At 33.9% G+C, this 25,758-nt stretch overlaps 1 pseudogene; it reads right to left on the bottom strand.

Annotated features, from left to right (window-relative positions):
• Nucleotides 1-2,708: 2,708 nt before the first annotated feature.
• LOC149563226 (coatomer subunit alpha-2 pseudogene) overlaps nucleotides 2,709-25,758 on the bottom strand; it is a 69,833-nt pseudogene continuing 46,783 nt past the window's right edge.

The raw sequence follows: 25,758 nt of genomic DNA, 5'->3' as shown, positions 1-25,758 counted from the left end.
CTTGAGAACATTCTGTCAAAGGATTAGCATGAGGATTAATAAGGTGAGATATACCATGCAAGATAGAAATATTATTATAATCATTATTAATAAGCTTCTTAATAGCCTCAATAATAGTAACACTATCAGGATTTTGATGTTCTTGCACAAGCCAAGTTTCCAATTTATCAAATTCATGAGAGAGCTTATCAACTTGCAAAGGAGGAATTATTAAGGCTTCATATTCATCATGGGATGAGTGAGAATATTTATGCTTGATTATAGGATTAAGATCTTGAGAAAATATTTTAGTGTCATCATGAATCCTAGGGAGAAAAGATAAATCATGATTAAAGGAGCCCATGAGTCTATGACTTTGCCTAATGTGAATGCTATAGGTTGGACTTAGTGTAAGTAATCTCATAAAAAGGGAGATGACAAAAGAAAAATCTAATGAGATAAAATCACAAAAATGTAAGAAACAACATATAAAATGAGATCTAACCACACACAAAAGATAACTAAATCTAACACTAAAATAAAAATAAGGACTGTGTTAGTGAAATAGGATTTGTAACTTGTAATAACACTTGTGGATATTTAAGTGTTTTCCAAGTTACTATTCCAATGAATATATATATGATATAAAGAGGCATGCCTCTTGAAGAGACATGTCTCTTTAATATATTAACTTACATTAGTTATAGTTATAACACAATAATATACTCTCAATATATATATATATATATATATATATATATATATATATATATATATATATATATATATATATATATATATATCACTCTTAATATAAGTTAATTATTCCATATATAACATTGTCATATATTATATATCTCATATATATATATAATATAATTTATCCGACATAATTATAACATCAACACTCCCTCTTAATGAAGAAGGATAAAACACATAGATATTACACCATAGGTAATATTTCAAAAATAATACATATAGGAAATCTTTGATCAGAAGATTTCTAGAATATGATATCATGTAAGTATTGGTCTATCAAAATATCAACATATGATATTCACCAATTACTATTTGATATCATATTTGGTAACATGAGCATTGGCCTATCAGAATATCAATCAAATGACATTCACCAAATACTCTAAGTATTGGCCTGTCAGAACATCAACTAAATGATATCCACCAAGTACTCAATGTGGTAATGGCCTATCAGAATATCAAGGCAAGATATACACCATGTACCAAAATATATATCTATACAAGCAACTTGTAGATAATCAAATTAATGATATCAACTGCCTAGTTGTTGATTTATAAGATAAAGCCTTTACATGAAACAATTTCACAAAAATGAATCATGCTACAAGTTATTGTAAGGATGTCACTTTACAACAACTTCTCCTAATACAAGTGATAATCATTTGGAAGTCGTCACTTCTTCATGATGTACACAGGGGACAGGCTCATGCATGTATGACATCAAAAGTTCACATGAAGTCTCCATGAATACTATCATGTGGTGTTGTCACAACATTCACCATAAGCATATGAGAGAATAAGGTTTCTCCCTCTTAGCTTAATATCAACTTTTCTGACATCTTAGCACAAGGTTCTCTCCGATGAAGTATCAGACTTCCTTTGAATTTGTTATCATCCTTCTAATCTCTTGGTAGCAAGTCATGTCATGCTTCCCTAGTTCAATGGGTATCCTGATAGCATAAAGCCTTCCAGCCTACATGCATGAGACTTTATCCCATGAATCATAGTCTTTTAGCTCTTATAGTTTTTTACTAGTGTTGAATCCATCAATAAGGTCTACTCCTTCTGAACCAATATCATCAAAAGTTTGATTTAAGCATTTTTTTTTTCTGCTCCCTCTCTTCTTCCAAGGTTGCCTCTAATGAACTATTAGACTCTCTCTCATAATTTCACTCATTAAGGATATTTGCTTCAAGAAACTCACATTATCCAACCTAATCATCAGATGATTTGTGAATCCTAAATCACAACTTCTTTGGAGCTATTATCATAAGATTGAGTTTGCACAATATTTGGTAGCATACCTAATGTACCAATCTTCTTTTCCTGCAAGAACATCCTCAGAGAGAAAGGAAAAGATCAAGGCAAATAGCTCTTTATAGTAATTATAGAAATACAAAATAAGAGAGAGACTACAATGAGTAGATACATGTAATACTGAAGGATAATAAATACATATTGACACATCCTTGATACATGAAGGTCCATATTTGAAAATGTCTTCTTAGATCCTCTTTTGAATCAGCCCCTCACTAAGGATGATTCAAGTGGGAATGAAATATTGTTTATTATTTCTCCCCGACAATGTAAAATTCCCACTTTTATATCATCAACCAATTTTGTATCACTTTAAATATGGCACACTTAAATCTCCCAAAATTTGATAATCCATGTGGAGATCCAAATCATATTGTTACAACCCAAGCCTTATACTTAGTAGATGCTTTAAATCCTTGAAATAAGATGAACACTGTTATAATGGTTGCAACAATTTATGGAGCAATAATAATAAACCAGACTAGTAGTGTCTCCATACTCAAATCACGATACTATTCATGCAATACATTGTTGGTACATGATAATTTTTCAAGGTTGATGGAAGAGTCTTTATATTTCCACAATAGAAGCTACATATTAAAAAGTTATAACTTGAGTGAGTTATTGTATGTATTGACTTTACACCTCCATCTTTAATTTCCCTCACTTTGAAAATAGGCTCTTGTGATGCTTGTGATGAATAGCCAAAACACAAAGATATTATCATTTCCATATGTATGGTTTGGATGTGAAAGCCCATGAAAAGATGCAATGACATAAGCAAGTTGTAGTTGACTAGATTCTTGCAAAATTTTGATGCACTCTTTAATGTCACCCAAATATAATGAATTGTGTAATTTTTCCATTACATCATTTCTTATTTTGGCAATCCCCATAATCTTTTTCAAGTTGTGTAAATCACCAGTGTAATGAGATACAAAAATGAGAGTCTTTCAAACTTCTGTGTCTTTTGATATGCATACTCTACCATACCAAGATTACCCTACCGAAGGGCTTGGAGTGCTAGTTTATTCTAGTGTTCCTTATCATTAATCTCTTTTGCAAAAGCAACAACTATTTCAATGTTCCCACTCTCCACAGCCAAGTTGAATTGAGTTCTCTCATCTCTAACAAAGTGGAGAGCCGCATCTGGAAATCCCTTCTGCTACAAATAAGCAAGAATGGCCAGTCCACATGAGAAGTCATAATTCCTAATCATGCTCATCACCTCATCATATTTCTCCTTCATCAATGCTCCCTTGAACACATACTCAAAAGTATCTATCTCTATAACTCATTTATTACCATCTCTATCAAGGCAATAAAGAAAACTTCCAAAAACATTCGTTATATATGGTGGAACATCAAGTGTTGTGATCATACTGCAATCTCCATTCGACAGGCAATATTTTATGCTGTTCAAAGTTGAGTAAATAAAAATGTCATTTTTATCCCAAGCCCCACGCTTAACAGCTATAGTCTCCTCATTATTTAAGCTCTTTATAATAACCTGATCATTGGTCTTGTCAAGAACAACAAATCTATTCCTTGCAACAAACACAACAGAATCTATTGTTCCTCTCTTTGGATCACTTATACCGAGACTATCCCTATCCCTAGGCACAACATGAAGTTCATAAGAACCATCTGAGCCTATTAAAAAATAAAATTCTACGTATGACTTTACGACAAATATCTTGGCACTTGATTAATTTGGGCCACTTGAACCAAGCTCACAGATTTGCTTTAATGGAATGTCTTTTTGAGTTACAGAATCATAAGTATGAAAAAAATGAGCCTTGATATAAAGTAGGAAGCCCCCAGAGACAACCTAGGCAGGCCTCTCATTCCCTAATTTGAAGACAATCATCCCACTGTCATGCCCAATTGCCACAAGATTCGCTTCTAGATGCACATAAAGACTCTAGAACCCATCATTTTCTCTACAATAAGTTTGGAGACATGTACGCTTTGAAAAATCCCACACTCAGACACTTTTGTCTATAGAAGGTGAAACTATAATGTCCTTGTGTGCACGGAACAATGCACATGATACATCATTGCTATGTCCTCTCGAATTGTCTACTTCCACAACCTTTTCATCATGCATCCACCATAGTTTGACATGGCCACTATTTTCAGCAGAGATAATAAATGGTAAGGTTGGGTGAAATGAGGTCCAACATAAACCAAAATAATGTCCCTAAATAGGATATTTAATGGAACCATCACTAGCTCCTGTTTCGTAGTTGGAGTTGATCTATTTGGAGAGAGTGGCACAAATAATTCTTTTAGTTTCAGGAGTCAAATCCCATACACGAATAGCTCGACTCTCATATGTGAAAACAAGTAGGTCCTCCTTGGGGTGAAAAAAAGGAAAACACCACACAATGTTCATCGTAAACATGAAGGACAGATGTGCAAACTTTCAATTCTCAATTCCAGATCCTTATCATCCAATCCTCACTTGCGCTAGCAATCCATTAACTATGCAAACTTCTCAACCGTGCCCTAGGAATGTAAGAAGGCATTGTTGTAGCTTGTAGTCCCACAACTTTACCTTGTGATCATCACCTCCATACACGAATAATGACTTAGATTTGTTAAAATTTACTCCTTGAATAGGCCCATCGTGGTCATGAAAGTTGTGTTTCAAGCACCAAAACTGCAGACGCTCAATCTGGTGTTACAATCATTCATTTTGATTATTCCTTGAACCTCATATATAATGATCTTTACATGAATGTTGGTCTTCCCACTCTTGAAGTCTCTTATCCCAAGAGTTCAAACTTGGCTCTGATACCATGTTAGTGAAATAGGATCTGTAACTTGTAATAACACTTGTGGATATTAATGTGTTTGCCAAGTTACTATTCCAATGAATATATATATATATATATGATATAAAGAGGCATGACTCTTGAAGAGCCATGTCTCTTTAATATATTAACTTACATTAGTTATAGTTATAACACAATAATATGCTCTCAATATGTTATAATGAATTTTTTTATTTTTATTTAAAATATATATATATATATATATATATATATATATATCACTCTTAATATAAGTTAATTATTCCATATATAACATTGTCATATATTATATATCTCATATATATATACACACATATATATATATATGTATATATATATATATATATGTATATGTATATATATATATGTATATATATATATGTATATATATATACATATGTATATATATATATATATACATATATACATATATATATACATATGTACATATGTATATATATACATATGTACATATGTATATATATACATATATATATACATATGTACATATGTATATATATACATATATATATACATATGTACATATGTATATATATACATATGTACATATGTATATATATATACATATATATACATATGTACATATGTATATATATATACATATATATATACATATGTACATATGTATATATATACATATATATATACATATGTACATATGTATATATATACATATATATATACATATGTACATATGTATATATATACATATATATATATATACATATCTATATATATATACATATACATATATATATATATATATATATACATATACATATATATATATATATATATACATATACATATACATATACATATACATATATATATATACATATACATATATATATATATATATACATATACATATACATATATATATATATATATATATATATATATATATATATATATATATATATATATATATATATATATATATATATATATAATATAATTTATCTGATAGAATTATAACATTAACAGATTGGATTCATCAAAAGAAGGAAAACAAACAATATAACTCAAAAAATAAATGGGCACAAGTTGAGTTCACCAAAATGTTTAGGGGAAAAAGGGAAGCAATTTAATAGGATCTAAAACTCTACTTTCTACCACTAAGCCATTCAAAAGATGTGTTCGAAAAGAGATAAGCCTAAATATGATTCCTCTTTATAACCCTAATTATATTAACAAGACCTAAAAGGAAAGGTATGACAATACTAAACATGAATTTTGAAAAAGGAGTGCAATATAAGGAAATACACTCTTTGGCCCGTGTGTGACAATGTGTATGCAAATTGGAATGAATTATTAAATAATATAGATCTATATGCCAGATATTTACAATCAACCCAATTAAGATATAGATCTAAGCTAAAATTATAAAAGGAAACAAGATAAGAAAGACTCACCTTTGAATGCATGGATAAAGTTGTATTTTACGTCTCACAAGTGTAGATCTAGATTTGTAACTACAAATCTAATTGTGGATCTCTAAATAGAATGAATAACCCAGAAAAACCCAAAAACTGATAATCTAGAAAAGTAGTAGAGAACAAGTCCACCTAGTTGTTGTTCCAAAACAATTTTTGCGAGGTAACCATGTTCCAAGGGCCCTGTAATGAGGTCAAACCAAGATCTCTAGAAAGATCATGAAAAGTTATTTGTAGATATCTAATCATAAATTTTCTATTTTGCTCCTACACACAAAAAAATCAAGGTTTTTTTGGTAGATGAAGACTTTCATTTGTCAAGTCCTAGATTGAGGAATAAACCTTAAATTGAGAAATGTAAATGTATATGACTAAAACAAGATAAATGTAAATATTCAATTTTCTTGTAAAAACTCTTGTTAGTAAGGATTTTTCCTTGTTGTATGTTGTAGATGTTGGATTCAGTATGTAAATGTATATTATCTCCACAAGTTGCAATAGATCTACTATAACCAAGTCATGGAGCCATGGATGTAAGTGTGTATCAATGAAGAAGATGATGAATGCCTTAATGTATATTTCCTCCCTTGATGGCTAAAAAATATTCTAGATCTTGAAGAGGAAATGTTCACAAAGAATCCTTCAATGCATGATGAAATCTCTGGTGCTTGAATGCCTAAATTCCTTGAATGCAAAGTTTAAGTGAACCTATCATGGAAGTTGACTAGAGAGTGAGAGTTAAAAAATTAAAACCCCAAGGATTTTTGAGATTTTAGCTCTACAATCCTTGTGGAAGAAGTCAACCTAGGTCAACCTCCCTAGACTAGGTCAACCTGGGTTGACCTGTTACCAGAGGACAAAGAAGGTGAGCGACATAAAACTTGGTAGAAATTTATAAAGATCCAGGAAGAAGGGGGGGAAAAAAGGAGAAAGGGAGCACCATGCACAAATCCATCCATGGTCCAGGAAGTCAATATGAGATGGGTGCTAAAAGGTCTTAAAAGGAAAGTTTATCCATTTTAAGATGATACACATGTTGAAATGAGATTATTGGAGTGAAGAAGATTGATGAAACCTATCATGGAACAATCATTATTTTGTCACTAATGTCAAACCTACTACTTGTTGGTCAGACAATTTCTTACTTTGGTTTGAATGCTATCATTTGTTTGATTGATGAAGATGATTTGAAAAGAAAGGATAATAAGAAAACCTAGAGAAAGGTTGAGTCATTTGGTTTATAAAAGGAGCACTAAAACCAAGCAAGACATTGATGATATAGTGTATTGTTTATCTACTTAAGGCTATAATGAAAGGGTACTTGAGAAAATACTAGAAGAAGGCTAAGTAAAGAAAAGTGTCTACCAAGCTTGACTGAGCAAAGTCAGTACAGGCCAAGCAAAGTTAGTGTAGGCCGAGCAGAAAACAATGGAAGTTGAGTGAAGAAAGTTAGTGTGAGTCAAGCAAGAGAAATCTAGTTGGTGCTGAGTGAAGATAGTATGTGTCAAGAACTAGTAAAGACCTAGTGGATGACGAGCAACCCAGTGTTGGTTGAGTATCAAAACACAATGTTTGTCGAGAAAACAAAGTGTTATTGTTGAGTACCAGTAAAAGTGTTAGATCAAATATTTAACAAATCTGAGCCGACTAAGTTGATTTCTTGAATTGTGTGAACCATGTGGAAGATTACTATGATGAGCTAGTGAAGCATGTGGAAGATTACTATGATGAGCTGGTAGCACAAAATTCAAGATAAACCATTTTGAGGTAAATTCAAAGAGGATTGTAGAGGAAGTTTCTAGAAGGGATAAAATGGAAAAGTGGGTAGATTCATTGAATCTTACCTAACCCTAGAATGGATGATTGTGGTTAAGCAGAAAAAGATCTAAATTCTCTATTTATAGAGATAGTAGGCCAAAAGCAATAGTTTTCATGTGTGAGAACCTAAGGGAGATAAGAAGTCTAGGGTGTTGCTTCATATGGTGGCTGAATGGAAGAGTCTGCAATTAGAATACAAAGCAAGAAAGCTTAAGAGGATGAATTCTTGAAGGGTGAAAAAGTTGTTAGAGACAAAGATGATGAATGCCAAGCAAAATGGAGGATTAAATGTGAGATCTATAATCTGCAAGTGAGTTTTTATTATTATAAGATCAAGTCCTACTGTTACTCTCTAACAATTGTATCAATCTGGATAAATCCTTTCAATTAAGGTTGACCTAAAAGTCATTAGTAAATCCTTTAATAGGGTGACATTCTAATGGAATGTTCTAAAGTCCTCTAACAAGAATCACTCCTACTAGGGTGATTGAAATCCTTTAACTAGGTTATATTTAATAGTGTGCATTGTAACCTTTAACAGGGTTGGCTCCTCATAGAGCTCACTTCAAAAGAGTGAAAATTGGTAGCATGTTACTGGTGATTTTTTCCAAATTGGGTTTCCAAATAAAATCCTTGTGTCAAAATGTGTGATTGATTTTGTGATTTTTCATGTTTACATTTATTCAAAGTTATTTTGACATAGGACAACAATATGCATATGTTTAAGATATTTCTTGGTCAATGCATGCATAAGGATAAGTTGTAGTACTAAAAAGTTTTATTTGTACATTTGAACCTTGGATAAATGATTCACCCTCCCTCTCATTTATTATAAAGTATTCCAACAATTGGTATTAGAGCACCAAGTGCTTGTGAAGAGAAAGTTTGAAGGTACTTAAAGCTAAAGATCAAGATGTACAGAAAGGAGGTGCCCAAGTTAAATAGGGAAACTTTCCTGCATGGAAAAGTTTGATGAAGCTACATCTAGGAGGTCTTGGAGATTATGCACAGTCAACTATCACCACTAAGCATGTTGATGTAGCTGGAACCCTAGCCGCTGATCAATTGAAATAGAAGAAAGAACACAATCAGGCAATGTTGGAGATTACATCTACCCTAAGCTACTCAAAATTTGATGACATCAAAGAATGTGATTCTACCAAGATGATGTGGGATGCCCTATAGAAGATCTATGGAGGAGACAAAAATGCACTAAGAGCCAAATCTGAAAGCCTAAGAGGAAAATTTGATGAAATGTAAATGCAAGATGGCGAGACTATAGTCTAGTATTGTGCAAGGATCAAAGATATTGTTAATACAATTTGAGGATCTAATGGATAGATTGAAGATGAGACTATGATTAGCAAAGTATTCAGAACCCTACTACCTATCTATGCTATTAGAGTCTCTTCTATACAAGAATTAAGGTGTACCCTTGGTAGTAATCTGACCCTTGAAGGACTAATTGGCAGACTCACTGCTTTTGAACTTTCAAATTTTGATAATTTCAAGTCTGAGAATGTTGAATCTGCTTTTAAAGCTAAGCTAACACTAAAAGAGCCTAAAGATAAGAAAAAGAAAAAGGTCAAACCTACTACTAGTGACAATAATACAAATGATGAAGAGCTAGAAGAATTGGAAGCATTTTTGACTAGGACATTTCACAGAGGCAAAAGAAAATACAAAGGTAGGTTACCCATCATATGCTTTAATTGTCACGAGGTTGGTCATATTGCAACAAGATGTCTTGATAAGTCAAACAACAAGAATGAAGACAAATTCAGAGGTAGAAAATATGACAGTAACAAAGGGTACAAGGACAAGGGAAAGAAGGCCTATTACATTGCTAAAGAAGAATCCAATGATGAATCTGAAGATCATGATGATGAAGTTGTCTATGTTGCTATGAAGGATAATTCTGATAAAGAGGAGGCAACTACATTGATATCTGATGTAAAAAAAGTGATAGATGGATCATTGATAGTGGATGTTCACATCACATGACTGGAGACAAAATTAAGTTCATTACCCTTGAGTATTACAATAGAAATAATGTTAGATTTGGTAATGATGCACCATGTCTGATTAAAGGAAAAGGATCAATAAGATTGATAGATAAGATAATGTGTGACAATGCTTACTATATGGAAGGACTTAACTATAATTTGTTGAGTGTGTCACAATTGAATAGTTCAGGTTGTAAAGTTGAATTTGATAACAGAGAGACTAAGATCTATGACATTGATGGAAAACTAATTGAAAGTGGAGATCAGACTAGAGGTAATCTATTTTATCTTGATATGAATGATGCTACTTGTCTTGTTGTACAATTTGATGATGTGTGGCTATGGCATAAGAGGTTATGTCATGTAAATTTTGACAATTTGGTCAGTGTCAGTAAGATGAAAAGAGTTAGAGGTTTTCCAAAACTAAAGAAACCTAATAATGTGATTTACAGACAATGTCAGTTAGGCAAGAGGACAAAGTCTAGTTTTAAAAGTAAGACTCATACTTCAAAATAAGTTCTTGAATTAGTTCATATTGATTTATGTGGACCAATTGATGTGCAAAGATACAAAGGCGACAAGTACATTATCCTATTTGTTGATGATTACTCAAGAATGATGACAATAATGTTCTTAAAAGAAAAATTTGATGCTTTTCAAATGTTTAAGTGGTATTTGGCAAGAGTTAAAAATGAAACTAGTAAAAGCTTGAAATGTTTTAGATCTGACAGAGGTGGAGAGTTTACATCAAATGAATTTGAAAACATCTGTAATGATAGAGGAATCAAGAGACAAACTTTTGCACCTAGGACCCCTTCACAAAATGGGATTGTTGAAAGGAGGAATAGATATGTAATGGATTGTGCTAGAACGTTGATGATGGAGAAGAATGTTGCTTTGAAATACTAGAGAGAAGATGTCAGCACAACTATCTATACCTTGAACCAAGTGCAAGTCAAGAAAGATACAAATTCCACAGCTTTTGAACTATGGTATGGATGCTCACCTAATGCCATATATTTTAAGGTATTTGGAAGAAAGTGTTACGTTTTTAAAGACAACAAAAATGATAAAATTGATGCTAACAATGAAGAAGGTATATTCCTAGGCTATTCCACAAGAAGTAAAGCTCATAAGTGTTTAAATACTAAAACACTAAAAATGTTGTGGAAGTGCAAATGTAAATTTCAATGAATATTTAGAAGTGCATGAAGTTGAACCAAAGAAGGAACCTAAAAATTACAAAACCTTTATTTATCACTATGAATACATGTCTTTTGATGATGATAATTATGCAAATCAAGTTGCTAATCAACAAGAATCAATGATTGTTGAGCCACATATAATGGATGTTGAGTTGCATTTAGGAGTCAAGTTGCAATCAGAAGCTGAGGTACATTTTGATACTAAGATTAGTAAACATGAAAGTAATGTCGAGTTACCTGATAGAGAAGTGCACAATGAATCTAAAATTGAAAGACCCATTGTTGAAAGAAGAGCTCAACCATGGTTGTCAAATTATGTTAGAAGACATCACCCTACTGGACAAATTATTGAAAATAAAGAAGATAGACCAATGACAAGGAATAGGTTGAGAAATGACACATGTTTGTTAAGTATGCATGTGCCTAAGTTAGTGAAGAATGCATTAGGGAATGAAGATTGGAGTAAAGCCATGAAAGAAGATATTGATCAGATTAAGAAGAGCAAAACATGGACTCTAGTACCCAGACCAAAGAACAAGAATGTGATTGGAACCAAGTGGATGTACAGAGAAAAAAACTATCCAAAATTGATGATTTTGTTGAAGTAAATCAAACATTGTACAACTCTATGATTGAAAAATTGCAATGTGTAGTTCATAGCAGACCTGACATTGCATTAGCTGTTGGGATTGTTGCAAAGTTTTCTGCAAATTCTAAGGAGAATCATTTAATGGCTATTAAAAGGATAATGAGATACTTGAAAGGAAGTAAGACTATGGTCTATACTACAAGAAAAATGACAAGTTTGAATTGAGAGCCTATATAGATGTTGATTGGGCTGGAAACATTGATGACAAAAAGAGTACAAGTGGTGGAGCACTTTTCTTAGGAAAAAGATTGATCACTTGGATCAGCAAGAAACAAAATTGTATAACACAATCTACTGTTGAAGCTAAATATGTGGCTGTTGCAGTGAATCACACAAGTGTGGTAGGGATCAACAGTTACTCAAAGGAATGAAGGAGAAAATTATTAAACCTGTGATACTCTACTATGACAATACAAGTGATATGAACATATCAAAGAACCCTACGATACATACAAAGATAAAACACATTGCAATCAAGTATCATTACTTGAGAGAATTGGTTCAAGACAAATAAGTGAGAATGGAATGTGTAAATACAAAAGAAAAAATAGCTGATATATTCACAAAGGCTTTATCTAAGGATGCACATGAATATCTTTGAGGTAAACTTGGGGTGATACCCCTATCCAAAGCTACTTAAGAAGTAAGAGTAGTGCCTTGCATCAATTGAGTTGAATGACATATTTACAAATTGATGCAATGGATCTTACTTTAGGACCTGCCTAAAATAAGGAAGGAGTTGAAACGAAAGATTTATAGTCACATGCAAGGTGACAGAGGGAGAACCTAAATTGATTATATCTACATGTATAGATGACAAGTCTTTAGCATTGTTGTCAAAGAGGGAGATTATTGCTATAGAGGGAGTATACAAGTAAAAGGGAGATATAAGAGAAAGAGAGATATTAAACAAGATCATAAATCAGAGGAAGGCACACATATTGGTAGAGGGAGATATTTCAATACAAAGTATTAAGTTTCTTTTTGGTATTGGTTTTCCATCAATGCCAAAGAGGGAGATTGTTGAAATGAGATTGTTGAAGTGAAGAAGATTGATAAAACCTATCATGGAACAATCATTATTTTTTCACTGATGTCAAACCTACTATTTGTTGGTGAGACAATTGTTGACTTTGGTTAGAATGCTATCATTTGTTTGATTGATGATGAGGATTTGGAAAGAAAGGAATATAACAAGAGAACCTAGAGAAAGGTTGAGTTATTTGGTATATAAAAGGAGCACTAAGACCAAGCAAGACATTGATGATATAGTGTATTGTTTATCTACTTAAGGCTATAATGAAAGGGTAATTGAGCAAAGACTAGAAGAAGGCTAAGTAAATAAAAGTGTCTAGCTAGCATGACTGAGTAAAAAATGCAAGCCAAGCAAAATTAGTGTAGGTCGAGTAGAAAATAGTGGAAGTTGAGTGAAGAAAGTTAGTGTGAATCGAGAAAGAGAAATCTAGTTGGTGTCAAGTGAAGACAATTAGTATGTGCTGAGAACCAGTAAAGACCCTGTGGATGCCGAGCAACCCAATATTGGTCGAGCATCATAACACAGTGTTTGTCAAGCGAACAAAGTGTTATTGCCGAGTGCTAGTAAAAAGTGTTAGATCAAAGATTTAATGAATCTAAGTTGACTAAGTTGATTTCTTGAATTGTGTGAAGCATGTGGAAGATTACTATGATGAGCTAGTGGCACAGAATTCAAGATAAACTATTTTGAGGCAAATTCAAAGAGGATTGTAGAGGAAGTTTCTAGAAGGGCTAAAATGGAAAAGTGGGTAGATTCATTGAATCTTACCTAACCTTAGAATGGATGATTATGGTTATGCAACAAAAGATCTAAATTCTCTAGTTATAGAGATAGTAGGCAGAAGCAATAGTTGTCATATGTGAGAACCTAAGGAAGACAAGAAGTCTAGGGTGTTGCTTCATATGGTGGCTGAACAGAAGAGTCTGCAATTGGCATGCAAAACAAGAAGGCTTAAGAGGATGAATGCTTGAAAGGTGAACAAGTTGTTAGAGATGAAGACGATGAATGCCAAGAAGAATGGAGGACTAAATGTGAGATCTATAATTTGTAAGTGAGTTGTTATTATTATCAGTTCAAGTCCTACTGTTACTCTTTTAACAATTGTATCAGTCTAGATAAATCCTTTGGATTAAGGTTGACCCAACAATCATTAGTAAATCCTTTAATAGGGTGACATTCTAATGAAATATTCTAAAGTCCTCTAACAAGGCTCACTCCTAATAGGGTGATTGAAATCCTTTAACCATGTCACATTTAACAATGTGCATTGTAACCTTTAATAGGGTTGGTTCCTTACAGAGCTCACTTCAGAAGAGTGAAAATTGGTAGCATGTTACTAGTGGTTTTTCCCAAATTGAGTTTCTACGTAAACTTCTTGTGTCAAAATGTGTGATTGATTTTGTGGTTTTGCATGTTTACATTTCTGCAAAGTTATTTTGACATAGGAAAACAATATGCAAATGTTTAAGATATTGATTGGTCAATGCATGCATAAGGATAAGTTGCAGTATTGAAAAGTTTTATTTGTACATTTTGACCTTGGATAATTGATTCATCCTCCTCCTAGTTTTTCTAAAGTATTCCAACAACACAAACTATTTTAGTGCCTTTACATTTTCTTGTAGCACTTTTGATAATTTCTACACCACTTTTACCAATTATTGTAGCACTTTTACACATGGATTCTGCATAGTGCATGGGTTTTTTTTTGCATATTTATGTAGCACTTATGCACCCTTTCTATGAAAACTTTGAATAGTTGTGTTGCACTATTATATATCATGTAGTGCTTTTGAACAATCTTGTAGCACTTTTGATGATTTCTGTAGCACTTACTAGTTTCTGTGCAAATTTTGAAATATGATTGTTGAATTGACTTTGTATGATCTTCGACTATTTGTTTGAATTGCCAATCTATTCATTGCAACTTGATATCTGATTCATTTTCATCTAATCATTTCTTATATATTTCACATGTCAAAGATATTTATGTTAATTCTAACTTGCATGTTTCACTCGCAAAAGACAAAAATAAAGAAAGAGATCACTAATGCATTTGTGGTTGCAAGTTACCTTGGTTTTGAATTGAAACATTAGGTTTTCATTAGTCTTATTCCTAGGCACATAGTCTAATTAGGCCTTGCTAAAATCCTTTTATTATCTTGATAGTGATTAGGAGAGTATGCTCTTCTCTTTTTTAGAGAATCAAAAGTCTTGACCTTACTAGATGATAGACACTTTTGGGAGCAAGGAAAGATAGTTTGTTTTACTACTTGTTCATAGGTGAGAGAGTATGTTGTTCTATCTTTAAAAGAATAAAAAAACCTAGAATCTTGTGCACTTGTGGAGATGACATCGATATCAGTGATGAACATGCTTGGTGTGTTTGGGTGCAGTGAAGAGGTAGAGGAGCATGCTCTTCTCCTTTTAGGAGAATCATAAACTTGGACCTTTGGATCTAAGCCACAATCAGTTGAATCACCTTTTGATTGGGCCTACTGGTTTAATAGATGAACTCCAAGAAATGAACCATGTGCAAAAACACCTTTCAATGGTGATTCCACCTCACATTAATCAATAAGCTTTGTAGAGTCCAAAGACTCCACTGACAAATCTACTTTACTCTCTAAGATTCATAACATCACATATCTTGAGGGTACCCTACTTTTTGAATTAATCAGAGTTGATCCCAACTTTGCTTGCCAAGGGTACACATTTTCAAGTTCTTGTAGGACTCTGAGGCCTCAATCTTGTATCGAGACTACCAAGGGTTAGTGTAAATGGAATCCATTACTATACACTTTCTAGCTAGTTTCTACTTGTTTCACCTCCAAAGGTGCCACAATCCTTGTGCAAGGAAAAATCTAAGTGGACTACCTAGATTGCTCGAAGACTTTTGCACTCACTATTTGTACTCTATGACATGCAAATGTAAATGAGGTTTCTTTTGATGTTAGGTCTACTCATCCTCCCAACATGTCAATACTTGGTTAATACTTAGCGTAGGCAATGATTTTGGTCATCAATCCATTCTCTTTCGAGGGGTCGACCTTGTTTTTTATTTATACTCTTGTTGAGTTCCCTTGTCACTATTGTCCCTCCAAGTTTCTTTGTCCTTGGTCGGATTGTTGGTGACTATTGTTTACATTGTGTGTTCAAACCATAGGAAGATATTCCAAACTAACCATGGAAAACTTTACATGTCCAAATAAATCAACCATCTTTGAGCGGTGAGTAAAAAAACTTTGTGTCTTGTGTGTGTGTGCTTTATCAAAACAACCGTTTTGAAAATTTGCCAAAATATTGTCCAAGTGGAGCTTAAACACTATCAAAATTTGTCCAAAATAGTTAAACACTAAAATGACAAGTCAAATGGTCCTTTTCAGGTCAAGCTTTTCAAAAATAGCTTGAATATTAGTCAAAATTGCTTTAGGTCTTCTTATTCTTGGCCCTTCTCTACTTTATAGCTTATCACAACAAGTTAGGATTTTCTTTTTGCTAGAAAGTAAGGAAGTGTTACTTGAATATAGGTCTTGGTAAGTAGATTGTACCACTTGTCCACTCTCTTTATCATCTCTTGTTGTCTTATCTCTACTTGTTCACAAGTGTCACACATTGGGCATTCAAACCCTTAGCTTGGACACCTTGTAGAAAGTTATGTTATCTTATTGTTGCTTGTTCATGAGTTTCATACTTTGGGCATTTAGACCCTTAGCTTGGACACGTCATAGGAAGTTTTTGCTTCTCTTTTACATCATCACCTTGACAAGTGTACCTTTTTCTTCTTGATAAGGAAATCAAGAAGACTCTAGTTCTCCTATTAGCTTCTCGCATTCTCTTTCAAACCTATACAAACTAGAAGTAAGCTAAGCTAAGGAAAATAACTTGAGGCTATTAATAATATGTTCATTAAGGGACCCAAACCATGGGGATTTAATCATTTTTCTATAATGCTATTGAGTCTGAATCATCATTGTCATCACCTTGATCTAAGAATGTTGTCTCTATGACACCATCCATGGAAGACAATAACAAGAAAATAGATCAACTCTTGGCCCAAATGGAAAAATAATGAAGATGCCATTAGGAACAAGAAAAATAAGTCTTTTTGGAAGAAAGGGCTCAATGCATGAACCAAAATATCACACATAATACCTCTAAACATGCTTCTTACCATGCTTCCTAACACAATGCTTGCCATACATCTCAATGTGGCTCATAACATAAATACCAGCATGTTGATTCTTTTGATGAAGAGATTACTAAAGAGGGCATTCTATAAATTCAATAGGATAAGACAATGCAAAAACTCATGAACACGAGCCTTAACTGAGAAAGGGACAATTACTTTATGCACTTAGCTTCACAAGGATTCAAACGTCCACATAACTTTAACATAGAAGACTTGATTGAGAAAGATGAACTATCACCTAATGAAATTATAAACAAAACAAAAATGAAAGAAATGAGAAAAAAGATGATCCAACTGGAAAAGGAACAACCCAAAACACAATTGTCACTTGAGGCAATTTGTGCATTCCCTTTTGATAAGTACCTTTACATGCCTCCCTTTCCTATAAAGGTTGAGATTCCTAAATATGACAAGTATGATGGTAATAGCGATCCTCAAGGCCACATTAGGGAGTTTTGGCATGAAATTCTTACATGAACCTACATATCTTATGAGACTCTCTCCTAGAAGTCTTAGTGGTCATACTATGGAGTGGTTCACTAAACTATCTCCTCTTCCCGAGTCCTCTGACCAACTAGTGAAATTCTTTGTCCAACAGTATTCATACCAAAAAACGACATGTTGTGACTATGTTAGTGTTGGCATGCCTCTGGCACCAAACTTTTAAAATTTTAAAATCGAGCTCCATGAAGCAATTTCCTCAAACCCCTTCGAGTGAATCATATTGGTCTTGGTCTAACAATGTTTTTGTAAGACTTTGCGAAGAAGAATATTTGGGAAGAGTCCAGTAAATCGGTTCTATGCAGATGTTTTCAAGTTCATATTGGCACATGCAGGTTCAAAATTCAGCTGTACAGGGTTGGAGTAAAAATTCAGATTCGATTAGGGTCAGTGTGGTTCAGTAGAATATAGCAATGGTTCAAGATAATCCTTAGTAGATGCAATGATTGAGAGGCTTTAGGCGACCCTCTAAAACCCTGGAGCCATTTGAAATAGAAGAAAACTTCCAATCACATATGACAAATAGGTGATGAAACCATAGAAGAGGAACAGAGTACGCCCCTGATCCTGTTATGTACAAATTTTTGCAGACCCGATATGCTTAGGCAAGAATATATTGTCGGTTTGTCAACAAGATTGCATCAAGATACGCATAATCCTGATACTGTTTTTATGATCTCAATATTGAACATGTCAGACAACAAAATCTCCTCTTAACAGGCACAATCAGAGATTGAATGCAATGGAAGATGTAGTTTCAATTACGGGTGTTCACCCCTGCAATCGAGTATGGTCAATTAGTGTTTGGAGATAATAAAATTTATTAGGCTCAATGTATTAAAACAAAGGCAGCGGGTACCAATTGCAGAATTCATAAATATGATGGATTGGGTATATATAAATGGCATAGGATGTTGGCAATCAATGGGCGCACATCAATTATGATCAACTATTTTGCTTCAACCATATCACACATCAAACACCTCGAGAAGTTTTCTCACCATATGTAGGAGTGAATCTATGATCAGAATCAAGCCCATACAAACCAATAACAAGGCAATATCTTGGGCATCAGAAAATATGAGTAAAGGATTGAAGAGGCTAATATAGTCGTGGACCTATGCAATATGTTTGACAAAATGCTCAACTCACCTCGTGAGCAGCTAATATGAAGCAGTAGACATCGCTTGTTCATATATTCCCATAAAACATGGGGAAATAAGGATGGAGTTTGGAATTTAATGGCAAAGCCCGTGAAAAACCATTTAAAAGAGAATATACAAAGGGTGGATATCGACTAGCATAGGGATCAACGATGCAGTCGATTAACTCGGCACCCAAATTGCTACAAAATTCACAAAGTTCTAGTTGAAGGAAGAATCAAACATGGATATACTTGAATTGGATGTGTATGTCAATGGTAATCAAATCCTATCAGTGGATCAATGCATATAAGTGGAATCATATCTGACACAATATGCTTGCATGTCGGGTCCCTTGCATGCCAAAAACAATTCAATCACTTGCAGAGACAAGTGGCTCATATTCACCATTTGAAATGCAGAAAATCAAAGAGATTTTAATGCATCTTCAACCAATGCAAATCATGAAGGATGCAGAAGAAATCATGACTGGACAGGTGGTGCTTTATATAGGTGTACAAAAGGAATATTACCATTGTTGCACTCCACTTATGAGATTGTATTTGTAATGTTCCGAAAAAAAGAAGTAAACCTTAAAATGAGAAAACTAACTGGAGATAAAGTAGAGAGGAAGTTAATCAAAATAATCTCTTTCAAGAATCTGTTTGAATAACCGGAAGGGAACTCAGGAGAAGAGAAGATGAAAAATACATCAGAAGGAATGTAAAAGGGTTCCACTTCTTCCTTGGGGAGGGTGGCTGCAGGAAGGGGTTTTTTATTAGGATTCTCTTTGTAAGATAAAAAGAAGTTTTTTTTTTTTTTTTTTAAAACTTTCGATGTGTGAAGGTTAAGGAAGGAGGACTTTTTTTAAGGTGTAAATGGTAATAGGTATTGGTAGTCATGATATTGAGCTTTTCCTTTCGGCTGAGACTGTCCAGCGTGTCACTAGAGTGCTCTATTTCAAGTTGTTGATTCAATGAGATTGTTTTCAAAATTGTCCCCTTTATTTATCCATTCACAACATACAGTTTTGAAAACAAACTTGTTGAATCAACAACTTGAAGTAGTGCACTCTGATGACACACTGGACGGTCTCGGCCGAAGGGAGAAGCCAAATATCATGACTGCCAATACCTATTACCATTTACACCTGAAAAAGTCCAACCACCCCCCCCCCCCCCGCTCCCCTCCCCACCCAAAAGAAAAAAAAAAACTCCTCTTTATGTTACAAAGAGAATCCTAATAAGGACTAAAAGATTTGATATTGATATCAAATTGTGTTTTAGGATTAATGTTGATGAAATATTTTGAGTAGTATTACTTTCCCATTTTTCCATTTATTTATGCTTTTATCAACTATCTCTAATTTGTGAGTTTAATTTCTGATTTTATCTTTCTCGGTCGTCAAGTTATAGTTGTGGGTTCTTTAAGTTAATCTGAGTTGTGTTTGGTTTCTTACAATTGTGGAATGTTAGACACATATTACACCATTCCGCATCATGGATATCTCATGGTGATGACTATCCATTAGATGCACCTCTCCTGCTCTCAGGTTAAGAGCATACCCCAATATTTAATGATTTAAAATATTATTCATTACACATCTATAATAACAGAGCTGTACATCTAAAATTTAGAGGAAAATTGTTAATCCAATAATGATTTCTCCAACTATTGGTTGCATTGGCTTCTCAGAATTGGGTTGAAAAGAGTCATATTAATTAGTAATTAGAAGGAGACAATATGTTATTTTGTTATCTTTCTTCAACAATAGAGGAAGATATATCATGCTATCTTCAACAAATAACTAAATTTAAGAGGATCATATTTGTCAACAACATTGTTCTTGAGCTACACTTAGAAAATATCTCCACCTTTGATTTGAAGGTGGAAAGTGCTTTCCATATTGAATATGCCCTAGTTAAGAAAGGAGAGATAACTCTAAACAAGGACTAATCAAACAATAAAAACTACTCCAATAACAATAAGGACAATGGTAAATCTTGGAACAAGATAAAAAAATGGTCTTTGATGGTGTTGTTGACACATCCATCATAAAACCAAAGGAGCCTATCTTTAACTTGGCTAGCAACATCTAGGTTGTAAAGCAATAGGAAGCCCCAAGTAAAAAAAGTTATTCTGACAAAGGAAAGTCAAGCTAGGCATCAGAACTAAAGGAAAATTTTACACCTCTTGGAGAGTCACTTGAGGTTGTCTTGAAAATGTTATTGTCAAACAAGATCGTTGCGCTACCAGACAACTCAAAACCTTATGAACCTGGAGTAGATCTAAAATGGTGGAATGACAATCACTATTGCAACTATCATAGAAACAAGGGTCATAAGATTGATAATTGTATGAATCTCAAACACCTCATTCAAGACCTAATTGATGAAGACAAAGTTAAGGTCAATGTACATAAAAGAAATGTTGATCACAAAGTCTATAAAGAGGACCTTCCTAAGTATGAATAAGGGGAGGTATTCAAAAAGAAAGGTGGATTGCTAAGTGTTGAGCTGTCATTTTGCACGATTCTTAATGACAGGAATCCTTTCGAACTCCTCTCTTGAAAAGCTAATCTGGGATCAACTCCAAGGTTTTGGGTGATCTTGCAACCTACTAGAATCTGCTCAGTTGAAGATAAATGTATTTGTTCACAAGGAGGCCTTTGCTGGTTCGAACCAATTCAGATAAGATGTTTGATCTGTTGTTTTCAAAAGTAACCACAAAAGAGATATATTTTTGGTATTTTATGTTTTATGATGAAATACAATTTAACAATGCAACTATATGAATTCCTAATTTAACCAAGTGTTAGCAAAGCAAATAAAAAAGATAAGGTAACGGGAGATTAAAGCAAATAACTTGAAAGAGAAATTTCTAATGGACATAAACTACAGTAACAACACGTCTGCGAGTTAAATCGTTTAAAAGATCGGGTAGGAAACCACTGAAAATAGGAACAACACTTCATCAATTCCACTGATGCAATAGTCAATGAGAACTTAGTAATAACCAAAAGATGTTTCACTTCTCATCAAGTCACAAGGCCATGAAAAGTGCACTCATGCAAGACAAGAAGCTATGCAGGAACAATAAGGTGACCTTTTCTCCAACTCGATACATCAACAAAATTTGTTAACACGAGGCAAACACCAGAAATAAAAGATTGTACAATCCAATCAACAGAAAAAACCATTGGCTCCATTATTATTTATGAACATGCATTCACAAAAATAACACACTTTAGCAAGAATAACTACACTCATAATGAGAGCACCAATAGCATATATTATTGCATCAAGATAACTGCCCAAAGTACATATTACATCTATGTATTTATAAGAACACATCTCCTCTTTTTGTGTTGAGAGTGAGAGTTCTTAAAATTCAAACACATGCTAAAAACTAATAAAACAAATCTAATTATATACAAACTAACTCTCTAAATGGTGCTAATTAGGTCTCCACCCTTGTTTATATCAATTAATGAGTGCATGAGCCTTTACATGACTTAAAACAATAAAAAAAGAAGGAGATAAGAAGAAGGAAGCTGCAAGAGGATCCGAGAGTCACTAGAAGCTTTAAAAATGGAAGCTTGACCTTCTCTGGGTGTTTCTAGGAGTTGAACTACCGTCAAAATGTGTTTCTGATGCATGGAATGCTCTAAATTAAGAACTGGAAGTTAACTGTTAGCGCACTGTTACTTATTCAAAATTCTCAGTGCACCTCTATGAATAGCGCACCTATGCACCTTGCACACTTGCGCACCTTGCACACCTTCCACACCTGCGCACCTTCAGGGAATTTGTGCAAGGTGCTCAATTCACCAAAAAATTAAAGTTCTCTAGTTTGAAAATAGTTTCTGGGTTTTTCTCAAACGAGGTCTAGGAGCACTCTTGTGTACTTATTTTTCCCTTTTTGATGATTTATACCCTCTTTATAGCCCAACATTGTCATATAAGTAAACTCCTTTTGCTTCTTCATTCTGAACTCCCAAAGTACATGTGTTGAATCTTATCATTGATAGTTTCCTAAGATGAGGAACTTGTTCTGGTTCATGTGTCCAACCTCTATATCTTTGATCTTTACTATACATTCATGAATCAAAACTTACGTGTGACTACTTTAAAGGTGAAGGTTACCAGCTTAGGTGAGATCTCTATTGCTGCTGATAATGAAGATGCTATGATAACTTGTGCACTTGCACGTTATGCGCCACACCTTCATGTTATGCACACTTGCGCACCTTCATGTTATGCACATCTTTGTGCACTGTGAAGTATATTGCTTGCTTTTCTAGGCCTTTTTAATTGGCTTTTTCGGAGGTCTTCTGCTCTAAATTTCAAGTTGAAAATTTCATCACTTCCTATAATTGGGAAGCTGAAGGTTCATATATTTAGGGACTGAAATTATATTTTTACTTCTTCTTTCCAATAATGTAAACAATTTTGAATTATGAGCTCTAGGTCAAAAGTTATGACCTCAACAAGTTATCCAATACCATGTACATGCAAAATCATGGATATTTTTTGTGCTATGGATAATGAGGATGTCAATTTATCTTCACAAACAAGCAAACATTAGTTATCTTATGTTGAAAAACCCAAAAGAGGACTCCACAAGACTCAAATTGACAAAAACTTGGGTCAACACTAGTCAAAATAGACAAGACAATGGATTTTTTTCTCGCAAAAGCTAGTTTTGCGCACTAGCGCACCTTGGCAGGTGCACTAGTGTGTTGATTTTGCCTTGGAAATGGCAAAGTGCACAGCTGCACACTAGTGCACATGTGCACCTTGACAAGTTGGGTATGGTGTGCATCATGCACAACTGTACACTTGCACATCATGCTTTGTGCTAGCGAAGGGGGTCTTACGTGTGCACCTCTGGAGGCGCGCATGTGTGCATCCTTAGAGCAGGGGTGAGGTGCACATGTGCGCACTTTAAGCACATTAGAGTCTTAAACTTGATTTTTTACCCATGTCTAACTACTTAACCCTTCCTGATTAGAGGCCATAGTTTGACCTAGATCCAGGGGAGAGTCCAAATTATTGAGACTTTAGACTAGATGCCTCATAGGGAATTTTGAAACTAGGGGGTCCCCATTTTGTGACTCAAAATGGGGTGTGAGTTTGAGGCCACAACACCAAGGTCAATTACACATATACCAACAGTGATAACATTATACACATGCTAGAACCTTCCCATAAAATCATCAACATGATCATAATTTAAGGAAAGAAAGACACTTACACTTCAAACTCATTTGATCAACCTCCTAAGAGGATCATGCTTAAAGGTATTGTATCTTTTTAAACTTATTCAAAACCTCATGAGTCTAAAATAGAGAGCTTTAAAATCTTAACCCATCCCAAGATTGTACTAAAGGGAATTGGTCCCTTGACATACGCTGCATTTGAACACTTAAACATCATGACCCACAGTCAGACTAAGGTCACCCTTAAGGGAGATGGCCCTTCTAAAAAATCAGCAACTAAACACTCACAAGTCTCATCTTCCAAGAACACGTCCACCTCTACCAAGACTAGTTGTAGTCTAGTGGACCAATTACAATGAAATCTAGCTCAAATTTCTATATTCGAGTTTCTCAAACTATCTCCCATTCATCAAGAAATCCTAGAGAAAAATTTACTTGCGACTAATGTTCCCTAGGACCTTAACACTAATCAGTTCCAAAACATGGTGAGTCATATAGCCTCACCTCACTACCTATCCTTCTCCAAGGAAGATGAAAAATCCATAAACCATATGCATAATTTTCCTTTCCACATTGAAGTCAAAATCCATAAAACCTGCATCAAGAACATGCTAATAGATGGAGGTACATGTTTGAATATTTGTACATATGACCTACTTATAAAACTAAGATTTTCTAGACACACTATTGGTCCTAGGAGGAATATTAGTATCAAAGCATATGATGAAGAAGATATGTCTTCTAAAGGTCTTGTAGTGCTTCTAATTCAAGTGGGACTTGTTGAAAAGGATGTATTTTTCAAGTTCTTGATTTTCCTCACATACAACTTTTTTTTGGGAAGAACATGGATTCATCACATGCAAGAAGTCCCTTCTACACATCGCCAATGCATTAAATTTCCTTATAATGGAATTGAAGTATCGAAATTAGGTGACAACATCATCTTTGGCAATGCTCTTAGACAAACAATTGACACTTTTGTTACACATAATAGAGCATCTAAGGAAACTAGAGCACACTAGTAGAGTGCAAATAAAAAATGAAATTGTTGAATACCAATATGGGAGAATATTAACTTGATTCTATCACATCACTCCCCATCTCTCCACGGTCTTATGGGAAACCCTTTGAGGATATGCAATCTTCTTCATTTGCAATGACTATTTATAGTACATTTTATTAGTCCTCTATCCCTATGGAAGAAAAAAATAAAGAAAGAGCTATCCATGAGTGGATTTACCGAGGAGAAGACATCGAGGAATTCACCCCCACTAATATGAAAAAGGCTATGAATTATTAACAAAGATGAGCCTTATTTTGGACAAGGACCCATGAGTGATCATAAATATGCTCTTTCTAAACCACTAAGCGCCACTGAAGGATGTAAGACAAAGAATAAAACTAGCTTGGGCTTCTCTACTACCAAGTTTCAGATAACTACTAGACCTATCTTTGATGAAGATCCTAATGGAATAGATGAATCAAAGGGAGAAAATAAACCAACAACTACTAGCTCTTTTAAGCACGATGACTTCATTTCTTCAACTTCCCTTCTTTGGGGTGAGGATGAAGAACTGTTGAAAATCAAGCTGATTCCTCTACCTCTTAACAATACTCTCTTTTAGATACTAAGGATCTTATGATATCATGAATT

This window comes from Cupressus sempervirens, chromosome 4 (genome assembly GCF_028749045.1).
Source record: "Cupressus sempervirens isolate cs-2001-9-10 chromosome 4, ASM2874904v1, whole genome shotgun sequence".
Lineage (NCBI taxonomy): Eukaryota > Viridiplantae > Streptophyta > Pinopsida > Cupressales > Cupressaceae > Cupressus > Cupressus sempervirens.
This window is presented reverse-complemented; position numbering and strand designations above follow the sequence as displayed.